A 24335-nucleotide genomic window follows, 5' to 3' on the forward strand; every position below is an offset into this window, starting at 1 on the left:
TCTTGGTTGTGTCTTGTGTAGGAAATGCCTAATTTTAGAGATGTTTTTAATATGGAAGCGGCAGGCTTTAGCCAAGGACTGAATGTGAGAAGTGAAAGAAAGATCTGAGGCAAATGTGACCCCGAGAAATTGGGCATGTGGGGTAGGGGTAATGATGGAGTTGTCGATAGTTATAGAGAGATTAGGGGTCGAGATTTTGGAAGAAGGGGGGAAAATAAGGAGCTCCATTTTGGAGAGATTTAGCTTGAGATAGTAATAGGACATCCAGGAAGAGATGTGAGCAAGACAGTTAGTTACATGGGTTAGCAAGGAAAGAGATAGGTCTGGTGCAGAGAAGTAGATTTGGGTGTCATTGGCATACAAATTATATTGGAAACCGTGGGACTTTATTAGGGAACCTAAGGATGACGTATAGATTGAGAAAAGTAGGGGACCAAGGACAGAGTCTTGAGGTACCCCGACACTGTGGTGATGGGGCAGAGGAGGCCCCAGAGAAGGCTACACTAAAGATACGGTTTGACAGGTAGGAAGAGAACCACGAGAGGGCTGTGTCACAGATGCAGAAGGATTGGAGGGTTTGGAGCAAAAGAGGGTGGTCAACAGTATCAAAGGCTATGGACAGATCAAGGAGGATAAGTAGAGAGAAGTGGCCTTTTGATTTTGCTGTAAGTAGGTCATTGGTAACCTTAACAATTGCTGCCTCTGTGGAGTGATGGGGACAAAATCCAGATTGCAGTGGGTCAAGGAGGGAGTTTAATGTAAGGAAATGGGATAGGCATGCATATACTATTTATTTGAGAAGCTTTGAGGCAAAAGGGAGGAGGGAAATAGGGTGGTAATTGGATGGGGTGGTTGGATCAAGGGAAGGTTTTTTGAGGATAGGTGTGACCAGTGCATGTTTCAGAGATGAGGGAAATATACCGGTGCTGAGGGAGAGGTTGAAAATGTGTGTGAGTATAGGGGTAAGGGTAGAAGAGAGGGAGGGGAGTAGCTGTGAGGGGATAGGGTCAAGGGGACAGGTAGTGAGGTGAGAGCGCAGTATAAGTGCTGAAACGTCTTCCTCAGTAACAGGGGAGAAAGAGCTATGTTTATGGCTATGTGGGTTGTGGTTGGTTGTGAGCGTTTGAGGGGGTGAGAGAATAAAATTATGTTGAGAGCTGATTTAGTTTCTGATGGAGTCAATTTTGCTATTGAAGTGGCTGGCAAAGTCTTGAGCTGAGAGAGAAGTTGTATTAGGAGGTGAGGATGGGCGGAGAAGAGTATTGAAAGTGGAGAACAGGCATTTTGAGTTTGAAGAAAGATTAGAGATAAGAGTAAAGAAGTAATGTTGCTTATAGAGATTAAGGGCAGAATAATAGGAATTCAAAATGAATTTGTAATGAAGAAAATCAGCTGAACTCCGAGATTTTCTCCAGTGCCGCTCAGCAGTATGGGACCATCTGCGTAGGTACCATGTCAGAGGAGTATGTCAGGGCTGAGGATGAGTGTGTGATTTCCGAGCTATGGTAAGAGAAGCCAGACTGTCAAGGACAGATGTAAGGGTGGAATTATAGTGGCAGATAGATTGGTCAGGGCAGGATAGGGAGGAGAAGGATGAGAGGAAAGGTTCAAAGGAATTAGCAAGCTTTTGATGATCTAATGACATAATGACAAACCAAAAGAGGAAGTGAGTTGAAGAAGTTGTTTTGCAGAGGAGGCAGTGTGAGTCTCAAGAGGGATGTTGAAGTCACCAAGAATGAGGGCAGGGGTGTCTGAGGAAAGGAAATATGTATAGAGAGGGGAGATAATAAGCGAATCATGTGAGTTTGTTTCGAATGAGGAAAATGTGAGGGAAGAGATGGGTTGTATTTGTTGAAAGGTGCAATGAGAGGAAAGTAAAATATCTACACCACCTCCTTGTCTATTACCAGACCTAGGAGTGTGGCTGAAGTGACAGAGCAGCTGTGGATGCTGTGTCTAGGGGAGAGAGCCAGGTTTCTGTTAGGGCCAGAAGGTTAAGGGAGCGGTAGATAAAGAGGTCATGTATAGAAGGGAGCTTGTTGCAAACAGAGCAAGAATTCCAGAGTGCACAGATGAAAGGGGTAGTGGCTTTAGATGCAAGAGAGATATGAGTAAGGTTGGTAGAGTTTTGTTTTCTGAGTCTATAGGATGGTACACATGGATGTGCACGGCTAGGCAGTTGTTGGGGACCAGGATTAGGGGAGATGTCACCAGCAGTTAGTAAAAGCAAGAGGGAGAGTGACATGAGATGAGATACAGATTTGCAGTGGGGAGAGAGAGTGTTTAGGAATAGGTAAAGTTCATGAGTACAAAAGTAAGGTGAGTTTAAGAGAGATGGGCTAATGAACAGTGCAGGTGGAGAGGGAGAGGGAGTAATTGAATAATGTAGTTTGTTATAGAGACAGGAGGTAACAAAAATGGATATGAATAAATTGAGCATTTTTACAAAATTAAACACAGTCTACTAGTCTAGACTACATGCCTTCTTAAAAACACTATATATATATATATATATATATATATATATATATACTGTATATATATATATATATATATATATATATATACACATACACACATATAAATATGTATATATATATATATATATATATATATATATATACAGCAGAGAGAGAGGGAGGATACACAAGTAAACAGGAAGTGTTAAAAAGAAAATGTATATGAATATATAGTAATAAATGTGATTTGTACTTTTGAATAATGCTTAGATCTTTATTATCTTCATTTACATGTCCTAAGAGTTGGGCTTAAATTTGCATTAGATTCAAAAGACCACATCACTATGTTTACTACTGTGGCTTCAGCTCTGATTATCTATATATGTGTCTATGTATCTATCTATGTACAGTAGCTATCTATCTATCTATCTATCTATCTATTTATCTATCTATCTATCTGTCTGTCTGTCTGTCTATTGTTCATCTATCTATCTATCTATCTATCTATCTATCTATCTATCTATCTATCTATCTATCTATCTCTGTCTCTGTCTATGCCTCTCTGTCTATCTCTCTCATTCTCTCTCTATGTCTATCTGTCTTCACAGTTACAAAAATAGTAATCATTTTACAAATGTAATTCAAATAAGGGCCATAAAATTGCATGCTCAAAAATTACCCTGCAAAAATATGTCTGTCTATCTTTCATCTATCTCTCTGTCTGTCTCTGTCTGTCTGTCTATCTCTCTCATTCTATCTCTATGTCTGTCTGTCTTCACAGCTACAAAAATAGTAATAATTTTACAAACATAATCTTAATTCAAATAAGGGTGATAAAATTACATGCTCAAAAATTACCCTGCAAAGGGATTAAACACACAGTAGAAGTGCCACTCAGGACCCGTGGAGCACTGCTGGTCCAGAGCATAAACCACCACTGTTGCACATGTGAGTCGTATGAATAGTGCTGCTGATTGGACCAGTGGTGAGTTATGCATGTGACCAGCAGTGTTCTGCAGGTCTTTAGCAGCACTTTTACTGTGTGCTTAACCTCTTTGCAGGGGTTAAAGACACAGTACTCTAGGGTCGATAATCTTTAAATTACATGCTCTAATGTATTAGAGCATGACATTTTTCGACTATTATGGACCTTTAATCAATAAACGCAAACAGCCTTTTTTTTAACAAAGCATTACTTGCAACAATCAAGCAGTGTTATACAAGCTCCTGATTCTTACTTTCTTTTTTTCTAAAAAGTGTCCCAATGGATCACAGCTAACCTCATTCTGTGGAACTTAGTTATTTTTTTTAGATTCAGGAAGCTTTCCAACATAAACATGTAGGCTGGAAATCTCACAATACTGATCCCACACTTCCATGATTCAAACCCTTTACATTAACGTCCTAAATCACCTAACCTGAATCACATAATAAAGGCTCCTTTTAATGGAAGAATGTCTATTGCTACAATGTAAGTTTCTGAAGCCCCCTCCTTGGCTTTGTTTAGTGAACTGCTAAAGAGGGTGATAACATCTATTAATAATGTATTTCACAAACTTTTTTTCAAGGTTAGGCTCCAGTAGTTTTCGCTGAAGAGTGCTAAACCTAAGGGAGTCATTACTTGCAAAAATCAAGTGCTTACATATCATAACCTATAATGTGTCATACACACTGCTATGCCCTTTAGTTAAGATGGTGTCACTTTTTGGTATGTGCATGCATTACAATTTGTCTCCATGCATATGTGTGTGGGTTTTATACTGCTCACATAAGAAGATTAATAGAGGCATGCATAAAAGCGCTCAACAATCATTAATCAGTCTAATTGCGTTAATAATTCTCCTAACCTTCTAAAACAACAAATTTAATTAGTGTTGTTAATTGTATCATTGATTTAAAAAAAAAAAAAAAAAGTTTATATACTCAACTGGATTTGCTCTAAATTTAACCAGAAAATGTACTTTCAATTATTCTAAATCATATTGTTTTAAAATAATAAATATATGTGAAAATGTTTGTTATTACAATGATATATATATATATATATATATATATATATATATATTCAATAGGAAACAGGAACTGTACTCACTGAATTAAGTTTATGTAATACCCCACAGTGTTTAATTCATAACATGGTCTAAGGAAGGGGTGTTTAACCCCCGAAACATCACCATTATGAAATAAACACTATAGAGTTCCACATAAACTAAATCCAGTGAGTGCAGTTCCTGTTTCCCATTGAATATGTATTTCTGATCTGGCACCCTGGTTGTTGACCATTTTTGCAAGTCTGAGTGCAGATACTTCTGGATATTATATAAAAAAATAAATACAAATATATATAATTATTTTTTATATGTATATATATATATATATACATATATATATATGTGCTATTCTACTGTGCAAACATTATCTATTCCCAAGACTACCTATAAAATACAATTGTGATCTATTCCCCAGCATACCCTGATTCCACACACCAATTCAGCATTCAAATTTCTGTTTTGACCATTTTCAAGTTAAACATATATATTTAAAATCTAAATTTGGCATTTGACCCTGGAGCAAGGTATATGACATACAGACCACTGGCTGGAGAGTACTGCATTTTTTATTTAACTCCTATTGGGAGTGATTTGACATATCAAAAAGAGGACTTCATAAGGATTCCTCAGTTGTTGAATCAAATTTGTTAGGGTTACTAAATTAAGGTGACCATGCTTCCATTTTAAGAGAGGTGTTTCTCATAAAAAATACATTTTATACAACATCACCCAGGTAGCTACACTGCTTGGGACTCCTGTGCTAAACAAAACACAGTGTGTTCCAGATTTCAAAAACAAAATAAAGATCAAACACATTGTTAAAGGGGCATTATAATGCCAAAATTAATAAATGTGTTTAAAGGGACACTCAGGTTAAATTCAATTTTTATTATTCAGATACAGCATGTAATTTTAAACAACTTTCCAATTTACTTCCATAAAAAAATGTGCACAGTCTTTTATATTTACAATTTTTGAGTCACCAGATGCTACTGAGCATGTGCAAGAATTCACAGACTATACGTATATGCATTTGTGATTGGCTGATTGCTATCACATGGTACAAGGGGAGTGGAAATATACATAACTTTGAAATTTGTTATTAAAAAAATCTACTACTCTTTTGAAGTTCAGACTAAGTGCTATTACATTGTCTTGTTATCTTGCATTTGTTGATTATGCAAATCTAATGTGTTGACTGGTCCTTTAAGGTAATTTTTTGTATTACTGACCCTAGTTTACTATGTATTAAACACACTGAATCCAGAGCCGCAAACATTGCAGCTCCCACACAGGAATCTGCTATTGATTAGCTACTACTGGCATCTATGGTTCCTGATTGGCTTCCCAGCCATGTCCTGCACTGGAAATGCAATGCTTGTAACTCTCAAATGAGACTTCATCTATGTGTTTAACTTTTTTATGAGGTATAAACAATAAACACATTGCAATTGAGAGTCAGTTATACAAATTAGAACACGTAATGTTATCTTAGAATGTCTGTATTTTATTTTTATTTTTTATATGTTTATACAGACACATAAAACTGACTGTAAGATGGCTCCCTCTAGAATTTATAAATATTGAATTGTTTGTGTTCTTTAAGTGTTGTGTACTTCATTTTAATGTTTGCACTTAATAAACGGTATTACTGCTAATCCTATATAATCTTCTATAACAAAAGTCAAGTCTTTATCTTCTGTATCTGTCCCTGAGGGAGGAAGTCAAAATGAGGGTTAAGATAGGCCCTTTAAATGTGCACTTGTGTGTAACGAGTTACTGCCTTTGCTACTCACCCATGTGTAATAGGGTTTAAATATGACTGCTGCTGGTATGCTCATTCTGCACATGAGAAATCAATCCTGAAATGTTGTTCTTATGTGTCTATCGTTCATACTATAAATGTAGAGTGAACCCTTATAACTTACAGAATGACTGTAGCAGCCAACCAGTTGAGATACATTTACTGCTAAATTCCCATTACTATGGAGAGCAAATCTGCAAAGCATCTGACAGAACTATGGAAGCAATATGTGCAGATTGCTTGCACTGATAACAACTTACGGAATGTCTCAATATTTCAGTAGCAGATAATTTATTAAAAAAACTAAACCTAGGCTACCATGTTGTGGGACTGGTTGTAAGCTGATACATTCAAGAACATGGGGCTCATGGGATTTACACATGAGCACAGAAAGGGGGTATCATATTTGTAGATAAATGATCAGCTAGGTGGTTAGCAACTTTCTAAGGCCGTTCTCTGAGGAATTCAAAGAAGAAACTGTTTTAACAAAGTGAATACAGAATACTAGTCACTTTTTGACGTAGGCTTGAAGCACAAATCTTTCAACTGCAAAGATAACTCTTAAACCAATGAATCAATGGCACATCTATATATTTCTGGCTCTGCTTGAAGGTTTTGTCAGCAGGTTTCAACACATGACAATAAATAGTTTCACCCATAAAACCCCTGCGAATGATGAGTAAGATGGGAATGCATTAGGAGCATTTGTTTTTTGGGTGCACATTTGGCTTTTACATTATTTGCTAAAAATTGAAACCTGATCATCACAGTTGTTGACTCAAAGCTTTTTCACATTTGTCATTCACAGTAGAAAAAGTGTCCAGTTTTTAGGGTAGAAATTGAGAGAGAGAAAAAAAACAGAATTAACTTGTCCATTGCAAGTATTTGAATACATGATTACACATATTTTTCAGATTTTTTTTTAATAGAAAGTGTTTGTGCAAGAATCTGCTCAAAGTTTAAAAAACTCAGTTCTATTGGTGGTTAATAACCTGTCTAATAAGCAATATAAAAAAAAGACTTTCTTTGAACATACATTTAAATTGTTTTCTTTTTTTTTTTAAATGCCCTATTTTAGAAGAAACAAACACTTAAACAAAAAACAGCTGACTGTAAACAATTACCATTTTAGGTAAGGCAACTTTTTTCACATTTTTTATTAGTTTCTTGTGATTACCAGATTTCTGGGACAAATGACCTAGATATATTGATTTAAAAGGACAGTCTAGTCAAAATTAAAAATTCATAATTCAGATAGAGCATGCAATTTTAAACAACTTTTCAGTTTACTTTTATCTTAAAATTTGTTTTGTTTTTGTGCTCTTGGTATTCTTAGTTGAAACCTAAACCTCATATGCTAATTTCTAAACCCTTGAAGTTGTCACTAATCTGAGTTTAATTTGACAGTTTTTCACAGCTAGAGGGTGTACACTGTTCATGTGTGCCATATAGATAATATTGTGCTCACGCCTGCAGAGTTACCTAGGTGTCAGCACTGATTGAGTAAAATGCATCTCTGTTAAAAGAACTGAAATAAGGGTGTAGTCTGCAGAGCCTTAGATACAAGATAATTACAGAGGTAAAAAAGTATATTAATATAAGCATGTTGGTTATGCAAATCTGGGGAATGGGTAATAAAGGGATTATCTATCTTTTTTAAACAATAAAAATTCTGGAGAAGACTGCCCCTTTAACAATTTAAGTCATTTTCAAATAAATTCAGATTAAAAGGCCAGTGGCATAATCTAGTTATCCGTGTAAAATAATGAATTGGGGATATTTTATTGTTTCATCTGCCTCTTGTATAAAATGATTTATGCAGCATAATCTTCTTGATGCATTGTATTTTAACATAATTTAGCAGGTGACTGCTTGACATATTTTTATTAATATAGGTTCAACTTGAATCATTTTGTGAGAATCTTTAACAATCCCCATTGTTTGGGTGTGACAAATTCAGAAATGAGTCAAATTAAAAATTAATCTCAACTGTAAACTTGTATTAAATCAATTAAGCTACAATCATTTTGATTTGGTCTTGGGGATTTCAAGTATTAAAATATATTTAGGCAATAAATGTTCTAATTTAGATATATTGTTTCTAAAATGTAGTTTGTAATCATTAGGGTTGTGTTAAAAGAAACCATAACATTTATTGAGTGGAAATTGTTATGTTTAAAAAGTATAAAATAAAAATATGAAGCTTATACTTAGTTATTTTCTCTATAATGAATCTGTATTCAACAACAAAGTGGTTTGGATTAGAACAAAAAAAGGTCAGCTATTTTAAAGACTTGTTGGTATATAAAACATAAAAGTAACATCTACAAGACAGATTAGACACAGTCGTTAAAGGATTTGACTCGGTTCATACAATATCCTCAGTTAAACACTGGTCAAAATAACATTAAAGGGACAGTACAAAGTAACATTGTTTTTATATTAATGTATTTTCAATGACTTGTTATAACAGCTGCAGAGTATAAAATGTATGAGAAATTGCATTTTCAGGTTTATTTTTGTATATGAAGTAGCTGGTTTTGTGCTTTTAAACCACAGCCTATTACAATGGATTGAGCTTCAGGTAATATCAGATCTCATTATGTTATCACTTTGTGTACACACACTTGCTTCCTTGTCTTGTATTTGTCTGGAAAACTAAAACTCAATACATAGAAAGAACAATGAAAAATTATAATTTTACAACTTAACTATCCTGCACCCCACTGGGAGTTTAATTTCTTCTGCTAGTTGTGTTTACTTAAGCTATTCAATAGCTGAGACTCCAGTCTCAAAACTTTCAGTAAAGGTTGGGATACCACAAGCTAAATCAGCTATTTCAAAGGCCAAAATATGGATAAATGAGCTACTTGTAAAAAATGTAATACACTCCAGCAGGTAAAATGGATCATTGGGAACAATTTTTAATGGGACAATTTTTAGGGGTGAACTGTCCCTTTAAGAAGGGTACATGTAGAAACAAGCAAGGGCATGATTCTATAGGAGAACTTCCTCAAATTTACCAAAGTTCTACAGCATTTATTGGTTTAACCCTATCATGATGATTATAAATCTAATATATTATCTTATTCCATTATTAATAATCTAATGTGTAGCTGAAAATCGACCAAAAATATTAATGTCAACTAGGTTATTATTTGACTAGCTTGGTGGAAAGTACCAATTACTTAGTTCAAATAATATCAGAATATATGTATGTGTGTGTATATATATATATATATATATATATGTGTGTATATATATATATATACAGTGAAACCTGCTTAAGACGGAATGGCATCGGACAAAGGAAATTTTCCGTCTTGGACAGGTTTCCGCCTTATACAGTTAGTGACTGATGGAGCGTCTTTTGACATGTGCAAAATCCAAAATGGCATAATAATGTTACTGTATTGGTCATGAAGCCAGTCTGACCTGCACTGCCGCAAGGGAGCGTTTGAATGGTTTCCTGACCAATCAGGAAGTCGGGTGTAACCTGCTGCCTGGCTTCCTGATTGGCTGGGAATCCATTTCCATGTTCCCTCACGGCACTACAGGTCTCCCTCTGACTGTCAGTTCCAGAATCAGAGCATTTGGGCGCAAATGCTAAGGATCAACACCATATCAGTATCAGTGCATCCCAGAATCAATTTCTTGTTTTGCAAGTATCAAAGACAGTACAGTTTTTCTGCTTAATCATTACACCAGTTTTTTTTATTTATTTTTTATTTGGATTTACTTTTTTTTCTAACAAATTAAATGGGTGAGAAAACATCAGTTGTATACAAACAAAGTACAGTATTAAAAGATTAATTGTTGCATCAATTACTGTCTTCACTTTCCTCTTTACTTCACCATTGCCAGCTAACCATTCTTACATGATTTTCTCTTTTATTTTTGATAGCTTCAAAAATGTGCATTTTGCCGCACTTAAATTTCTTAACGCCTTGTTTTACAGACAACTTATCTTTTTTGTAGGCCTCAATCACTTTCACTTTTGCAGCGAGAGTAAAAGTGTTGCACTTTCTAGGAGCCATTCTGTGTCCCACACCTCTTCCGTTTCAGCGTCCGTTCCCACACCCCTTCCGTTTCAGCGTCCGTTCCCACACCCCTTCCGTTTCAGCTTCCGTTCCCACACTACTTCTGTTTCGGCGTCTGTTCCGTAGTTTCAGCGTTCCCACACCACTTATGTTCCAGTGTTGCCACACCCCTTCCGCGTTACATTTTCCGGCTTATCCAGGTAGCTGAATATAATGTATATGCACTTAACACTGGGACTGCATTCCGTTTCCGTGTTGGACAGGTTCCGGCTTATCCAGGTAGTTAAACAATGTAAGTATAACACTAAGTGCCAGGACTGTGGAATTTTTCCGTCATGGACAGGTTTCCGTGTTATACAGAGTTCGTCTTAGACAGTTTTCACTTATATATACAGTATATATAAAATAGATTGTATGAGTAGAACATAGTTCCAGGACACAACAATAGGTTTACAAATATAATGATTACAGTATAAAGAAACATTACTTTAAAATCAGAAGTGATACATAAAATGCTGGAATAAGAAGATCAGTTTGATCACATAATATAGCTCTTTATAGATAAGGTATAACTAATAGATGCAGTGACTCTCATGCTTTAGGTTATAGCAGGAGCACAATTATTAGTTTGACAATGCATTATTGCCATGTAATAGCTAATCTTCAGTTTCAACTCATAGCAATCATTTACATGTTTCCTAAAAAGAAAATGCATTAATGCAGCTTTATGAGTTTAGTAGGTTCTCCAGCTTGGTGCTTTATTGACTGATACACATGAGACGTTCATTGCTAGATGTACAAATAAAATGGTCCTTTTTTTAACACTGAGATAATTAAGTCTTTCTGAAACAAGAAACGTGTAGGCACTTAATTAAAAGTGTATCCCCAAAAGATTAGAGTATTCTCGTGTTATATTTAACTTTTTTCCGCATCAAGCATTTTGAATATGTTAGTGGTGCGTACTTCTAAGGAATTATACACAGGATAAATTTCCTTCTTATGTTCCCCCCACCCAATATCTTGTGTTAAAACTTCATTGATTTCATGAGCATTTACTTGTAAGTCTAGTTCTAGGCTATTTATTATTATTATTATTATTACTATAATGTATTTGTATAGAGCTGCAAACAAATGAAGCACTGGGTACAGAGATAGGGGCATAAAATGAAAAGATTTGTGATATGACACAAATACATAACAGACAAAACAAAACTCTTTATAATAGCACAGCATAGCAGTGATTATCACTGCTTACTGAAATAGTAGTGCTCTGGGGTATGTTTAGGCCTAGTTACAACTACATTTCAGATAATAAGATATATTTTGTTATGTACAATGTACATTATGCAGAGTATATAACATAATTACAAATATACAAGCATGCGTCATTTTTATTTTAGCCTCTAGTATATTATACAAAGCTAATATGGGATGTTAAAGGGATAGGCTAGTCAAAAATAAACGTCCATGATTCAGACAGAGCATGCAATTTTAAGCAACTTTCTAATTTACTCCTATTATTTTTTTTTTGTTCTCTTGGTATCTTTATTTAAAAAAAGCTGGAAAGTAAGTCTAGGAGCCAGCCCATTTTTGGTTCAGAACCTGGGTAGTGCTTGCTGATTGGATGGCTACCTTTAGACACTAATCAGCAAACGCTATCCAGGTGCTGAACCAAAAATGGGCCTGCTCCTAAGCTTACATTCCAGCTTTTTAAAATAAATATATCAAGAGAACAAAGAAAATTTGATAATAGGAGTAAATTAGAAAACTGCTTAAAATTGCATGCCCTATCTGAATCATAAAAGTTTAATTTTGACTATACTATCCCTTTAAAAGGGGTATTACTTCTAAAATTAAACTCTCATTATTAAAATAGGGTACACACTTTTGTAAAACTTTATTTCTATTAGAAAATTTAAATTCTTTATCTTTGTATCTTTTGTTAAAACTTTGCTCCGTACCATAATAGCATATCTAGATATATTTACAACCATATCATACATGAAGTGCTGAGATACATTCATGCTCCTGAGCCTACCTCAGTATGCTCTCATAAACAGGTAAATGTGGTAATAGAAGTAAATTGTAAATTGTTTTAAAATTCTCTGCTTTATCTCAGTCATACAAGTTTCATTTTGACGTCAATGTACCTTTAAATCCTTTAAAAATGATGTGGGGTGTAATGTTAATTAAGAATGTAATGACGTGTTTGTAATGCCTATTCTTACTGACAAGACAAATCTGAAAAATAGCAAAATAGTTATCCTTTATTTAAGCATGTCTGGCCTTGTATATATCATCATGTTTGTTGAACTAAAGCAGTGATATATTTTACTGGAAGCTAATACAACAAAAATGCAAAATGCTGTAATTAAAAAATAAATGCATATTTAATTTTCAAATAAAATGTATTTTAAAGGGACAGTGTTCTATGCTTAATTATCTCCTTTAAAGGGACACTATGCTGTAAAATCCAATACTTAGAGAGAACTATTGTAAATTAACATTTTTTTCCGCTTATCTCTTCTACCTCCAACTGGGAGTGTAATTTCTTCTGCTGGCTATGTTTACACAGCTTTGTGTAGCCTATACTTAAGTATAGAAACTTTAAGTATAGTTACCACAGGCAAATAAGATATTCTAAATGCAGACAGAAATGTAAAGGACCTATTTTTTTAAAAAAATAATAATGATAGACCCCAGCAGGTAAAATGGAACACTGAAAGCAAGAGAAGAACAATTTAGGGCAAACAGCCAATTTACCTTTATTTATCATTTTAAATAGCTGATTTTGCATAATGCATCCCATCTATACTGAAAATGTCAGTAACTTATGCAGTTAATATAGGAAAAAACTAGAATGTTTAGATAAAATCCTGCTCCTGTTGGGGGGGGGGGGTGACAGAGAGATATTAAAATGTTAATTTTCCATTGTTCTCTATACGTACTGGTGTTGAGTAGGCAGTAAGAAATAAGATGGGAAGACTTTGTGTAAATAATAAGACAGCTAAGCAAATTAGATCTGCTCTGCCTAAAAGCTCAAGCCATTTCATTGGGTTGTGGTTTTAATTAGAGGAAACAGCTATTTCATATACAAAAGTATACATAAAGGAGCAATTTCCCATACTTTTCATTCTCTGCAACTGGTATAACAAATCATTGGAAACATGTTAAGGGGAAAACAGTTTTACAATACACTGTCCCTTTAAATGCTTCTTAAAGGGACAGTTTACAAAAAAAAAATTCTCCCTTTTAATTTATTCCCAATTATCCACTTTACCTGCTGGAGTGTATTACATTGCTTACAAGTAGCTCCTTTGCCCTTATATTGGCATTTGAAATAGTTGATTTAGCATGTGGTATCCCCACCTATTCTGAAATTTTGTGGCCGCAGGTCCAAGATATAGATAAGCTTTGTAAACATAGCCAGCAGAAGAAATTACACTCCCAGTGGGATATAGCAGAGATAGGGTAATACAATGTTGATTTTCCATTGTTCTCTTCAAGTACTGGTGATTGTTTTATGGACAGATATAAGATAAAGAAACATGTATATGTACACAATGTGATACAGTAATGAGATCTGATTATACCTACAAGCTCAACCCATTTTATTAGGTTGTGGCTTCAAAACACAAAATCAGAGCTTTAATATACACAAAAAAAACCTTAAAAAGCTAATTTTTATATATTTTTTACTCTGCAGCTCGTAAAAAAAGCAATTGTAAACACATTAAGGAAAAAACTATTTTTTAGTATACTGTCCCTTTAAATCTAGTACAAAAAAAAATCAAGCTGTTACATTAAGAGTTATCTAACAAAATTACTGCACATTCGTTTTACAGTTATTGTTATTGCATTGTTCCAATTTTACAGTTGTAAAGGTCCTGTGCATATTAATTTCCATAACATATAATTATTTCTATGACTTGCATCAAAGTATTTCTTATACTTTGGAACCACACAAAACAAACTTAGTGAATTTACAGATGTTTACAAGTCCTTGCAGAACTGAGTAACTGTCAGTACATTTCGCAGTACAAGAATAGAAGATAAAAATAAAGCTACATAATAAAGAGGACACCGCTAAAAAATACTTCTATGCTGCACTGTCACATAATGCAGGTTTAGCCACAAGTGAAAAAATTGATAAGTCCAAAAAAATAAATTCAGATTTTTCCCAGTGTCCGGTTCAGTTGAATTTCATTCATGTGGACAACCATTTTTGATGAATATTGAATTTGGATTCATTACCATTATTTACAATGGGAACAGCAAATATAAACATATAATTTTATCAAAAATATCACATTAAAGAATTCAAACAGTTTAAACAATCTAACTTTCAATACTAGCAGCACATACAACTTGCTCATAGAATTTGAGTCAATGTCTGGCTCACAGAGTCACAGAAGTCACACAACTGCATGTTCCAATAGCGCTTGTGAAAGTGATTGAAACTTTCTGAGCATGACCTAGTCTCCCACCTCCCTATGCTCGGTTAAGACTTGAATGGACAAGCCTGTATGACTTAAATCCAACATTTAGTAACCGACTAGCTATCCCTAACATTAATAATTAGTAATACTATAGCAGGTACAGGGCACATGAATAGTCAGACCCCCAGTACATCCTTACAAACAAAGGAGCTGATTAGCCAAGCAATATAACTCGTCCTCCTTCCTACACCTTTTTTTGGCACCAAAATGCACAAACTAATGAACAAATCAATTTGGTCAAGCAATAATGTATTTGGCTGTTCATGTATCAGAAGACTCAACATCTTGGTATTAATTAGGATAAATTTGCATTTGTCCAAAGCCAAATGCACCTCTCTATTATGGACATCAAAGTCTTGGGGGTGTTACAATGCAGTGTGACAATTCTATCTATCTGTCCCATCTTCAAACTGTAGAAAGTTTATCTGAACATAGATATATGTTTTAGCACTATTAATTAGACTGCAAAGCCCCCTAGTACTTGTATGGAATCTCACACTGTTCTACTTTTCCTCATTTCCTAGCCCAAAGTCTTATGCATGCAGTTTACAAATGAATTTGAGGACCATATTCCCCTCTTGGCTACATTTGGCCCATAGTTGTCATCTATCATTTTGTGTATACTATTCAAACATAATTCATACTATATATCATACATTGCATTGCTCATATAAAGCTGTACTAAATAATGGAAAATGACGCCGTCCCTTGAAAAAAAATATCACCTGTATATTTTGATGTTTGTACTGCTACTATAATAAAAGAGGCTTTTTTATGCTCAATGATTATTACAACATTAGCTTTTGTACTCAAGAGAACATGACAATCCTATCTATCCTATAACACATTATTAAAAAGTCTAGTGGCACATGGATTTATGCAGTAAAAGACTACATCTCTCAAATTACCTGAGACTCAAAGGAAAAATCTCTTAACTTGGTAAACCAGTAGAAGGTCTCAAGGCTGAGCAAAGTAAAATTGCCCTTGAAATAATAAGCTGATTATTTTCCTATTAAGAACAACATAGGAATGTCTCTCCCTAAAGATATTGCCACCGTTTTCCAACGTACCCAGTAAAATAATCTAACCCCTGCAGCAATTTAGTCAGGCTCGTAATCAGCAACCACCAAGTCACCAGTTTCTGATCTCACATTTCCCTGTTGACTGAGAGCTTTCCTTAGAGGGTTCAACATCAGGCACAGTTACTGTCTGCTTTTAATTGCCAAGTCTATGCCCTCTTAACCCCATCAAGGGTTATTTATGCCCTCAAGCACTGAATGATTGAACTAAAAAAGCTACTACCATTTTGTAGCCTAGATCTAACTTGGTCTTTATTGTTGATACTGGCTACATAGCAAAATGATTCTATAGTGAGAACTGGTATACCTTAGGGGTTGACAAATTTATATAAAACATTTAGAATGCTGAATTCAGATCATGATTTTATAAATTCACAGGGCTGGATATTTTCATTAGGCCACTAGTCCGGATGAAAAATGAAAACAGGCTTCTTTCTCTATTTAAAATAATGGACTAGTAACGACTTAGCTGATTGGTAAATGTTTGTGATATTTTTCTAACCCTATAGATAAACATACACTAATCCATAAAAAGAAGAATCAGATGTAAAAAAATGTAAGCTCTGCTGTGCGTAGATTATTGAATAACTTAACAGTAATGTATAATATACTTTACCTTAGATATTGCAATAAAAATAAGTAATTTCTTATTTACTTTTTCATTCCAAACAATGAATAGCTATTTTAAAAAAAGAAAAATAATAAAGAACTGGGCCCTGAAAATACAAGGTCAAGTATGGATCACTGTGCACTTTCAAAAGACTAAGAAAAAGATATATCAAAGACAATTTGTTTTTCCTGCAGATACATACATAATGCTAGCAATGATATTAACCCCAATTATGTTGTCTTCAATAGTACTTCATTATGTGTCACAGTTGTTTAAAGGGACAGTGTACTCCAGAATTGTGACTGTTTAAAAAGATAGATGATCCCTTTATTAACCATTCCCCAGTTTTGTATAACCAACACTGTTATATTAATATACTTTTTACCTCTGTAATTACCTTGTATCTAAGCCTCTTGCAGACTGCCCCCTTATTTCAGTTCTTTTGACAGACTTGCATTTTAGCCAATTAGTGATGACTCATAAATAACTCCACGGGTATAAGCACAATGTTATCTATATGGCACACATAAACTAGCAGTGTCTAGCTGTGAACAACTGCCCAAATATACTTCAATAAGAGGCGGCTTTTAAAGGCTTAGAAATTAACATATGAGCCTATTTAGGTTTAGCTTTCAACAAAGAATACCAAGAAAACAAAGCAAATTTGATGATAAAAGTAAATAAAAAAAGTTGTTTAAAATAGCATGCCCTATCGGAATCATGAAAGTTAACTTTTGACTAGACTGTCCCTTTCAGCAGAATTTTGTGTTTAACAGCCACAAAGGGGTTAAAACAATGTTTCTTGCTAACGTTATGAATGTCAGTTACAAGCGACTATGCAAGAAGCGATTGGCTCATCAGCCATAACCTGCTAATGTGTTGCAGCTCCTGAATGCGAGTTTTAATAGGTTTAACCACTCTGTGGGTGTAATTTCCATGGGTACCAAAGGTTTGTGCAATAATAAAAATTAAATGATTTGCAGCAGTTTATTATTGCATTAACATTTAGCTTTAAAAAGGAAAAATAGAAGGAATAATACAATTATCTAATATGCTGCAGTGTTTTATTATTACACAATTACTTAAATACAACAGTGGATTTAACCCCTGCAATTAGGTTAAACACAAAGTTAAAGTCAGCTCCGGATTAGCAATTCACTTACGATCTTGAGATGAACATGGACTATTCCACATTTAAAGAGAAAGCAGCGCTCTCCATAATAGGCATGGACAGGATCCGCCAACTCCTTTTTCACATATAAAGTAGAATAAGTCCAGCCACTTACCTGTACCTTATGAAGCAATAAAGGATATTATTTTATATATGTGGCTGGACTTATACTACTTTATATATGAACATGGACTATAATTGCGGTTGCCACCTTTTTTAAAAAAAAAACCCAGTTGTGCTCATTAGCATAAATTTCCGATTATGCCACATAGCTCAGCATCTTAAACCTGATTTTAGCATTTGTTTATTATTATTTTAATGATTACAATCCACTTAGAAGTTTCTCCATGATAGCACCCTTATTTCAATATGTATTCTTTATTTTTTTACATTGACCTGAAACATAAAATACTGGCCATGTCAGTAAAATACTAGCTTGCATGGCAGAGCTGTGATTGGTGGCTAGACACACATGCCTATTCTGATTGGCTCAGTGTACATGTTCTAATTCTGACTAGTAGCGCATTGCCAGTCTAAAACAAATTATGTGTTTAAAGGCACATTAAAGCCAAAAAAAATCTTTCGTGATTCAGGTAGAGCATACAATTTTAGATAATATTCCAATTTACTTCTATTATCTTATTTGCTTCATTCTTTAGATATCCTTTGTTAATGAAAAAGCAATGCACATGGGGGAGCCAATCACATGAGGCAAAAATGTGCAGCAACCAACCAAAAGCTACTGAGCCTATCTAGATATGCTTTCTAGGAAAGAATATCAAGAGAATGAAGCAAATTAGTTAATAGAAGTAACTTAAAAAGTTGTTTAAAATGGTATTCTCTATCTGAATCATGAAAGAAAAAAATTGGGTTTAATGTCCCTTTAACTCCTTTTTTTTGGGGGGGGGGGGGGGGTTGGTTCAAACAATAGTGCAACAATAACATGCTCTAACACGTTAGACTATTCAAGTATTTCTGCTTTATGTCCTATTTACCTCATGATTTCAGATTTCCTTTTTCTTTCATTCCCTTGGTATATCAACCCTGAGCTCGCCTGTGGCGGGGCGCAACTACCCGCAGGTAATTAACATTGCACACGAGCGCAAGCGTGCAATCCCGCCCCTGCCCGCGCACAGCCAATCACGCGCGGGCAGGAGCTGTCAATCTCCTCGGTCGTACTCGACCGAGGAGATTGAATTTCGCCAGAATAGATGTGGCGAAGATGTTAGGGAAGCAGCGGTCTGGTGACCGCTGCTTGATAAATCGCGGCAGCAAGTTCTTGTGAGAACTTGCTGCCGCAGGGGCTTGATAAATCTAGCCCTAAGTGTTGCTTTTTTCTATTATGACTTATTAACAGGCTCAATAGGATGAGCTAGTCAACCTACCCTTGCCTAAGTTTGATTGCCTTTTTGAAACAAATATAATGGTTTAGGAAAACAAAATAATTACTAGGGCTATCTATAAACAAGCTTGTTAGTATTCTGCAGCTTGGCTTATTGTAGAAATATTTCAGGAAATTCATTCACAGTATGACACAGTATTGAGGTTTTTTCCATTAATGCAAATGAATAAAAATAGGTGTTGTTGAGGGAGTCTCTGAGATCCTATGCATAATTGAAAGGTTGAAGGATATATTTATTGCGGATGGGACATGGGAATAACTCCTTTTCTTCTTCAGTTCAAGACATCATTTATGATCAACTTGCTTAGATTGCTAATGAAAACATGCACTGCAGTTTTTTTTATATTGAACTCTTATTCATAGACTTCAGAAACAAATTTATAGAAAAGGACCAATACCCTTTTGTACCCTCCCCTCTGCATGCATAGTATAATCAACTACTTAACCTTACTCATAATTGTTACTTCAGATAAGTTTTACAATCGCCATAATAGTATTAAAAGGCATATAATAGTTTATTACATTTTTCTATTGGTGATGTCCGATAATTTAATTTGAGGATTTGTTTATATTTTACTCATCTAAAAATATATCTTATAAAAACACATTGATGAGTGATAAATATAACAAAAAAGAATAATCCAACTACAATAAACATAAATACCAATAGGCGTTCATTCTTGAACGATTAAACTGGGAACTGCTTTTGTTTCTCTATACAAGTTCCACATGACTGTAGGTAATTACATTCAGCACCCACAAGTAAATCCCTTTAAAACATTTCCTTTTTTATGCCATGCATAAAGCGTGAGATTATACATGCCATTTTCAGACAACATTTGAATTCACAAACATTTTAAAGTGGTAGAATTAAATACACAACAATTTATTTTATTGGTTAATTAAAAACAAACAAAAAATGTATTTTTTTTTTTTTTTACTGAAAATGTACAACTTAATTCTGCTTTTTGACAAATCTATTTAATCTGGTCTGTCTGATATAATTGGTATGTTTCATACATAGACGTTTGTATATTTTGTAGATCTTTGGGGAACTTTCTATATCATACAATGCTAAATTGTCTATATATTTGTCTTTTATTAAAATGCAGTTTGTTGTTTTATGTTATTCAATGTCTTTAGCTTAAAATATCAATTAACTTGAAGGTTCTTAAAAGCGTTCAGGGAAAATATAACAGCACAATTTCTTCTATCTTATGAAAATGCCTTATGCACCATTTAAAACTATAGCTCTGAAGCGTAACCTTTTTTATTTAGCACTACTTTTTCATCTACATTCAGATGACACCCATAATGCTCATGTCTATCAATATATCTACAAAAGCAAAGTATGTCTGATTCTGGCTCTGCAAACCTCAATTGCTTCTGTGTCAATCAGGAAAACACTTCTTATCTGTATCCAGAATGATGAAACCACCCGGGTAATATCCAAAGCGATGTTCACTCAACCATCTCAAGCCTATAACAATTTCAACTGACTTCCTCACAAGTAGAGACCACTCACCTATTCTTATTTAAGAAATAATGCATGCTATTCTCACATTTTCATTTGCCTGACAAGAATGTGTTCACTTACATCCAAAAGGACTGATCTTTTCAAATCATCTGCAAAAAGATGATAAACTGACTCATATGTCAAGGGCATTTGCTCTAAATCTTGATTTTTACAATTAAGGGCCTAAATCCAGGAATTTTCCAACTTAGCACTAGGATATAAAGATATATTTATCTATCTTAAAATTAAATTATATGGGGTCAATTTCTTTGATAAGCAAAAGCAGATAGAAAATAAGAATGGTAGACTATCAGCGGTCCCTATAGTCAAGTGTTGACCGTGGCTTGACTTTTGTTATGAGTAATTTACAACTATTATATGTGCAATTTATAGAATGCTATGAAAGTTACGTTATACCGAGTACTAGTTAGATATTTCAGCATCTAGTATAACATAAAAACAAATGATGTACATAGCTTATTCATTTTTTGATAATTTATTATATGGTAAATTCTATTTTTCAAGGGTAATGCCTGATGAAATATATGTTTTAACACATCCAGTTTCCTTTCAACAAGACATGCTGGTATAGTCTAGAACACAAAAACAGTAGTCAAGAAGTAATTTTGGTGCCATTAAACTATACAACTATGAGTACATTTTCAGAGGTTTCATGGGAAATTCTAAATGGTTAGGTTGCTTAGTTTAGCTGATTGCAAAGAAAAGAAAAGAGAGAGAGAGAGAGAGAGAGAGAGAGAGAGAGAGAGAGAGAGAGTAAGCATTTTCCAGGAACCATAAAACAGCTTCCTCACAAGCATTAACGAAGCTGCTCATCTTCATTATTTTCTGCATGATACACCCACTCACTGGAGCAAGTTGTTTCTAGTCACAGTACTGAAGAGTTTGAAAAGCAGAGGTAATAGATTTTCCTTAAGAGTATAATGCAAACAAATAAAGCAGAGAACTAAATTGCAAGTGTATAATTTATTTGCTGGCAGATATTTTGCAGTCTAGAGAGCAGGAATAGCAATAATGAGTGTCTGGATCAATCCAACTGGTGCAGTATATATATATGTGTGTGTGTGTGTGTGTGTGTGTGTGTGTGAGTGCAAGTACTGTAAGTAGCATACATGAGCATTATAAAAAATATTTTGTATTTAAATCCAATGTAAACATTGTTGTTAAAATGTTGGCTCATATTAGAGCATAGCATAAGTTATGTTAAGACTTTGTCTTACATATGTATGTATGTGTGTTATATTTATTAATATATATATATATATATATTTATTTTTACATAGGAAGGTAGTTAGATAGGAAGATATTAGCTAAAACATAAGCACACTATTATTACTACATATTTTATGCATATTTTAATGATCTGGATTCTATCTGGAGCTGTCTAAGATTTTTTTTAGATATCTTTCCAGTGACCTTTGCCAATCCCATGTCTAGATCAAGAGTGATGATGAATTAAGTCTGTATATCCAACCTCCTTGAGAATAGCCAGCGACTGACATGAATGAAAGAGGTAAAGAAAGCTGCAAAGATCAGAGTCATGGGCCATGTCTAAAGAACAGCAGCACAAAGAAAAAATCCATAAACTGCAAGATAAAATTATTAGATGCTTAGTACAAAAAAAAAAAAAAAAAGACTCAAATGATGGGCTCTGTTATCAGTCTAAGATTCCACAGTTGCTTTGCCAACTGGACCAGCTTTCTTTGTCTTTGCATATCAATGTCAATTTAAAGTCTGATTCCAGGGGCACCTACACATTTGGGGAAATTGTATTTTTACTGCTATATCTCATACTTCCTAAATCCATCTCCTTTTAGATTACATGAAACTAAAAGAGCTTCTTCAAAATTTTCTATCACACCACTCCAGTCTCAAAATAAGTTGGTTGTTACCTTATAACACTAAAATATTACAACTGAGTAGGTTACACTGCACATATTTATTGTGACTGTTTAAAGTCATTTATTAAAGCACTAACTCATAATAAATCCTAACTTTTCCTTGATGTGTTCCCATGACCTGTTGTTTGGGTTTCATCTAAGATTGTTGTGCAGTTGAAACTTTGAAAGATAATCTTCAAGATAACCACAGAGGATATATATTTATAAAATTATATATATATATATATATATATATATATATATATATATATATATATATATATATACACACACACATACATAGATAACCACAGAGGATATATATATATATATATATATACACACACACACATATATATAGATAACCACAGAGGATATATATATATATATACACACGCACATATATATATATATATATATATATATATACACATACATGCATTGCACACACACAAACATAAATATATATATATATATATACATGCACATACACACACACACACATATATATATATATATATATATATATATATATATATATATATATATATATATATATATATATATATATTAATTTGTAGTACTGCCAAGTAAAAGTAATCCCTGAAACTATATTGAATGCTTGTATGTAACTGCTTCACCACTGACAAGAACAGCAAATAATGGTTTGCTTTATTATTCATTACATTAGTACTTCAGCACCATCCAGGACATATACAGTGAAATTATTGGTTTCTATCATAACACTTCCAGGGATGTTGGCTGGATAGTGAATGTACTCAATAAACAGCAATACATTTTAATCCACATGTACAAGCACAACGGAAGCATGTGCCTCAATTCTCTCATCTCTTTCTCTTCTCAAGGTAATAATCCCTTTATCTCATAGCCTGATTGTCTTTATTGATCTTGTTTCCCACTAGCCTGGTCTGCCTTCATTGTATCATTTTATCTGAGAAGAAAAATCTCTTTGGTATCTCACAAGTAAAGACACTAGTGTAGCCTTAACCTGAGCAGATATCTATACAGTTCATTATCTAATTATGTCTACACTGCTTTATTCTTCAGATGGACTATGTGAGCAAAATAAATTCCCTTGTAACCATGTACAAAGTAGAACACTAATGCTGCTATTTAACATGTCTAGGGCACTACTAATACCTCTATATTCATCATCTCTGCAACGCAAAATGGACAAATATAATAAGCATATGTTTAATTCTGATTTTCCTGTATATAGGTCACTTAGGCTCCCTTAAATTTATAAGGGATCCTAAAATTATCATTTTAAAAAAGTATCTCCAACTCTATTTTAACCTTAGGGAGCAGGTTTGAATAAGATTGTGGAGCTTTCTTCATAAAACAATAAAATGTAGAGTTCTGTTTAACTTGCAGTTATTTATAGTTTTATAGAACCTAAGGAACTTATTTAATGTTAGGTTTCCTACTAAATACATTTTCAGGTATAGCATGAACATCCTTATTATAATTTGCTGGTGTTTTAAAGTTGTGAATGAGATATGTGAAGACATTTCTGTCAACAGAAATAAAATGCAAGAATGCAGAATAATAAGTCTGACTATATCAGGTTTACAGGATGATTTACACTTTACTATTAACAGTATACAAGCAAAACCATTATTAAACATAACTCCAAGTTATGTTTCAAATACAATTCAGCCCAAATACAATTGTGATATAAAAGTAGTTATTTTATTGGTAAAAATACAGTCAAGATTACAAGCTTTTAGTTAAATGAATACAGTTGTAATAAATAGACATAACTACCATATAGCTTTGGAAGGG

The 24335-nt window shown here is 34.0% G+C and overlaps 1 protein-coding gene across 1 annotated transcript in view; it reads right to left on the bottom strand.

The window, feature by feature from the left end:
* Nucleotides 1–24335, bottom strand: part of UNC5C (unc-5 netrin receptor C) — a 555959-nt gene that overhangs the window by 530216 nt on the left and 1408 nt on the right. The gene's annotated exons all lie outside the window — the stretch shown is intronic.

This window comes from Bombina bombina, chromosome 2, assembly GCF_027579735.1.
Source record: "Bombina bombina isolate aBomBom1 chromosome 2, aBomBom1.pri, whole genome shotgun sequence".
Classification (NCBI taxonomy): Eukaryota; Metazoa; Chordata; class Amphibia; order Anura; family Bombinatoridae; genus Bombina; species Bombina bombina.